The sequence below is a fragment of the Meles meles genome, chromosome 5, assembly GCF_922984935.1.
Source record: "Meles meles chromosome 5, mMelMel3.1 paternal haplotype, whole genome shotgun sequence".
Lineage (NCBI taxonomy): Eukaryota > Metazoa > Chordata > Mammalia > Carnivora > Mustelidae > Meles > Meles meles.
The window spans coordinates 113,650,662-113,655,953 of record NC_060070.1 but is presented as its reverse complement, the minus strand read 5'-3'; the positions used below and the strand labels follow the sequence as shown (position 1 = coordinate 113,655,953).

The following is a 5,292-nucleotide window of genomic DNA, read 5'->3' as shown; positions in this document are numbered from 1 at the left end:
ATTTATTTATTTTTATTTGCTTATTTACAGCATAACAGTGTTCATTGTTTTGGCATCACACCCAGTGCTCCATGCAGTACGTGCCCTCCCTATTACCCACCACCTGGTTCCTCAACCTCCCACCCCACCCCACCCCCTCCCGCCGCCCCTTCATAACCCTCTGGTTGTTTTTCAGAGTCCATAGTCTCTCATGGTTCATCTCCCCTTCCAGTTTCCCTCAACTCCCTCTCCTCTCCATCTCCCCATGTCCTCCATGTTATTTGTTATGCTCCACAAATAAGTGAGACCATATGATACTTGACTCTCTCTGCTTGACTTATTTCGCTCAGCATAATTTCTTCCAGTCCTGTCCATGTTGCTACAAAAGTTGGGTATTCGTCCTTTCTGATGGAGGCATAATACTCCATTGTGTATATGGACCACATCTTCCTTATCCATTCATCCGTTGAAGGGCATCTTGGTTCTTTCCACAGTTTGGCGACCGTAGCCATTGCTGCAATAAACATTGGGGTACAAATGGCCCTTCTTTTCACTACATCTGTATCTTTGGGGTAAATACCCAGCAGGATCTTCCTTTTTTTAAGGAAAGCAGGATGTTATAAAAGAGATGTTATATAGCTGGCTTTGAAGGTGGAGGAGGGAGCTATGAATTAGGATATAGGTGATACTTAGAAGTTGGAAAACACAGTAAAACACATTCTTTCCAAGAGCCTTCAGAAAGAAATAGCCCTGATAGCCTAGTGTAGGCTTCTAAATACCTCTAGAACTATAAGATAATAAATTTGTATTGCTTTAAGCCATTAGGTCTATTGTAATTTGTTACAACAGCAATGATAAATTAATAGACTGATTTTTAATATTTTAAACCATGATTTGAGATATTTCTTGTGCTGATTCTTTATGCCTTTGATTCAAGTATCAAAAACATTAGTCTGTCTCTTACTTTTCCTACTAAAATATCTGTCTATCTATGCATCCATCCATCTATCCAAGTATAACTAATATATAATTACATTAGCAAGCATGTGTGAGCAGGGGTAGGGGCCGAGGGAGAGAGAGAGAGAGAGAGAGAAACAGAGAATCTTTTTTTTAAATTTACATATAATGTATTCTTTGCCCCAGAGGTACAGGTCTGTGAATCGTCAAGCTTACACACTTCACCATAGCGCATACCCTCAACAATGTCCATAACACAACCACCCTCTCCATACCCCCTCCTCCAGCAACCCTCAATTTGTTTTGTGAGATAAGAGCCTCTTAGGGTTTGTCTCCCTCCTGATCCCATCTTGTTTCATTTTTTCCTTCCCTACTCCCCAAACCCTCCACTTTGCCTCTCAAATTCCTCATATCAGGATGATCATATGATAATTATCTTCCTCTGGTTGACTTATTTCGCTCAGCATAATACCCTCTAGTTCTATCCACATCATTGCAAAAGGCAAGATTTCATTTCCTTCGATGGCTGCATAGTACTCCATTACATATATATACCACTCCTTCTTTATCCATCCATCTGTTGATGGACACCTAGGTTATTTTCATAGTTTGGCTATTGTGGACATTGCAGCTATAAACATTTGGGTGGACGTGCCCCTTCAGATCACTACATTTGTGTACTGAGTAGTTTGATTGCTGGGTCGTAGGATAGCTCTATTTTCAACTTTTTGGGGAATCTCCATGTTGTTTTCCAGAGTGGTTGCACCAGCTTGCATTCCCACCAACACTGTAGCAGGGTTCCCCTTTCTCCGCATCCTCACCAGCATCTGTCACTTCCTGACTTGTTAATTTTAGCCATTCTGACTGGTGTGAGATGGTATCTCACTGTGGTTTTGATTTGCATTTCCTTGATGCCGAGTGATGTGGAGCACTTTTCATGTGTCTGTTGGCCATCTGGTTGTCTTCTTTGCAGAAATATCTGTTCATGTCCTCTGCCCATTTCTTGATTGGATTATTTGTTCTTTGGGTGTTGAGTTTGAAAAGTTCTTTGTAGATTTTGGATACTAGCCCTTTATCTGATATATAGTTTGTGAATATCTTCTCCCATTCTGTCAGTTGTCTTTTGGTTTTGCTGACTGTTTCCTTTGCTGTGAAAATGCTTTTGATCTTGAAGAGGTCCCAATAGCTCATTTTTGCCCTTGCTTCCCTTGCCATTGGTGATGTTTCTAGGAAGAAGATGCTGCAACTGAGGTCAAAGAGGTTGCTGCCTATGTTCTCCTCAAGGATTTTGATGGATTCCTGTCTCACATTGAGGTCTTTCATCCATTTGGAGTCTATTTTTGTGTGTTGTGTTCAGGAAATGGTCTAGTTTCATTCTTCTGCATGTGACTGTCCAATTTTCCCAACACCATTTGTTGAAGAGACTATTTTTTTTTCCATTGGACCTTCTTCCCTGCTTTGTTGAAGATTAGTTGACCATAGAGTTGAGGGTCTATTTCTGGGCTCTTTATTCTGTTCCATTGATTTGTGTGTCTGTTTTTGTGCCAGTACCATACTGTCTTGATGATGACAGCTTTGTAATAGAGCTTGAAGTCTGGAATTGTGATGCCACCAACTTTGGCTTTCTTTTTCAACATTCTTCTGGCTATTTGGAGTCTTTTCTGGCTCCATACAAATTTTAGGATTATTTGTTCCATTTCTTTGAAAACAATGGATGGTGTTTTGATAGGGATTGCATTAAATGTGTAACTTGCTTTAGGTAGCATAAACAATTTCACGATATTTGTTCTTCCAATCCATGAGCATGGGACGTTTTCCCATTTCTTTCTATCTTCCTCAAAGTTTTTCATGAGTACTTTATAGTTTTCTGAGTACAAATTCTTTGCCTCTTTGGTTAGGTTTATTCCTGGGTATCTTATGGTTTTGCGTGCAATTGTAAATGGGAATGCCTCCTTAATTTCTCTTTCTTCTGTCTTGCTGTTGGTGTATAGAAATGCAACTGATTTCCGTGCATTGTTTATATATCCTGACACTTTGCTGAATTCCTGCATGAGTTCTAGCAGTTTTGTAGTGGAGTCTTTTGGGTTTTCCATATAAAGTATCATATCATCTGCAAAAGAGTGAGTTTTACGTCTTCTTTGCCAATTCAGATGCTTTTTATTTCTTTTTGCTGTCTGATTGCTGAGGCTAGGACTTCTAGTACTATGCAGAATAGCAATGGTGATAGTGGACATGCCTGGTGTGTTCCTGACCTTAGGGGGAAAGCTCTCATTTTTCCCCATTGAGAATAATATGGGTTTTCCATAGATGGCTTTGATGGCATTGAGGTACGTACCCTGTATCCCTACACTTTGAAGAGTTTTGATCAAGAAACGATGCTGTACTTTGTGAAATGCTTTTTCAGCATCTATTGAGAGTATCATATGGTTATTGTTCTTTCTTTTATTAATGTACTTATCACATTGATTGATTTGTGGATGTTGAACCAACCTTGCAGCCCAGGAATAAATCCCACTTGGTCATGGTGAATTATCCTTTTAATGTACTGTTGGATCATACTGGCTAGTATTTTCGTGAGAATTTTCCCATTTGTGTTCATCAAGGATATTGGTCTATAATTCTCCTTTTTGATGGGACCTTTGTCTGGTTTTGGGATCAACGTAATGCTGGACTCATGAGTTTGGAAATTTTCCTTTCATTTCTATTTTTTGGAACAGTTTCAGAAGAATAGGTAGTAATTCTTTTTTAATTAGCAATAATTGCACCTCGGATAAACCTCATTGGCTATGATACTGCTACTGCACAAAGCTAGTAATTCTTTTTTAAATGTTTGTTACAATTCCCCTGGGAAGCAATCTGGCCCTGGGCTCTTGTTTTTTGGGAGATTTTTGATGACTGCTTCAATATCCTTACTGGTTATGGGTCTGTTCAGGTTTTCTATGTCTTCCTGGTTCAGTTTTGGTAGTTTATATGTCTCTAGGAATGCATCCATGTCTTCAGGATTGTCTTAATTTGCTGGCATGTAATTGTTCAGAATATGTTCTTATAATTGTTTGTGTTTCTTTAGCGTTGGTTGTGATCTCTCCTCTTTCATTCATGATTTTATTTATTTGGCCCTTTCTCTTTTCTTTTTGATAAGTCTGGCCAGGGGTTTATCTATCTCATTAATTCTTTCTAAGAACAAACTTCTAGTTTCATTGATCTGTTCTAGTGTTCTTTTGGTTTCTATTTCATTGATTTCTACTCTAATCTTTATGATTCCTCTTCTCCTCCTGGGTTTAGGCTTTGTTTGATGTTCTTTCTCCAGCCCCTTTAGGTGTAGGTTTAGGTTGTGTACTTGAGATCTTTCTTGTTTCTTGAGAAAGGCTGGTGGTCACTGTATATTTTCCTCTCAGGACTGCCTTTGCTGCGTTCCACAGATTTTGAGCCATTGTGTTTTCATTATCATTTGTTTCCATGAATTTTTCCAATTCTTCTTCAATTTTCTGGTTGATCCATTCATTCTTTAGTAGGATGCTCTTTAGACTCCATGTATTTGAGTTCTTTCCAACTTTCCTCTTGTGATTGAGTTCTAGCTTCAGAGCATTGTGGTCTGAAAATATGCAGGGAAGATCCTAATCTTTTGGTACAGGGTGAGACCTGATTTGTGACCCAGGATGTGATCTATTCTGGAGAATGTTCCATGTGGACTAGAGAAGAATGTGTATGCTGTTGCTTTGGGATGGAGTGTTCTGAATAGAACTGTGATGTCCATCTGGTCCAGCATGTCATTTAAAGCCTTTATTTCCTTGCTGATCTTTTGTTTAGATGATCTGTCCATTTCAGTGAGGAGAGTGTTAAAGTCCCCTACTATTATTTTATTATTATCAATGTGTTTCTTTGGTTTTGTTATTAATTGGTTTATATAGCTGGCTGCTCCCATGTCAGGGGCATAGATATTTAAAATTGATAGATCTTCTTGTTGGACAGCCCCTTTGAGTATGAAATAGTGTCCTTCCTCATTTCTTATTATAGTCTTTGGCTTAAAATCTAATTTATCTGATAAAAGGATTGCCACCCCAGCTTTTCCTTTGATGTCCATAAGCATGGTAAATTGTTTTCCACCCCCTCACTTTAAATCTGGAGATGTCCTTGGGTCTAAAATGAGTTTCTTGTAGACAGTATATTGATGGATCTTGTTTTTTCTTGTTGTTGTTGTTTTTTTAATCCATGCTGATACCCTGTGTCTTTTGATTGGGGCATTTAGCCCATTTATATTCAGGGTAACTATTGAAAGATATGAATTTAGTGCCATTGTATTGCCTTAAGGTGACTGTTACTGTATATTGTCTCTGTTCCTTTCTGGTCTACTACTTT

General features: G+C 38.6%; 1 non-coding gene across 1 annotated transcript; it reads right to left on the bottom strand.

Moving 5' to 3' along the window:
• Positions 1-3,606: 3,606 nt before the first annotated feature.
• LOC123942834 lies at positions 3,607-3,746 on the bottom strand. Its single transcript, XR_006818479.1, has one exon. It is a non-coding gene; the product is annotated as a U4 spliceosomal RNA (small nuclear RNA).
• Between the last annotated feature and the right edge of the window lie 1,546 nt (positions 3,747-5,292).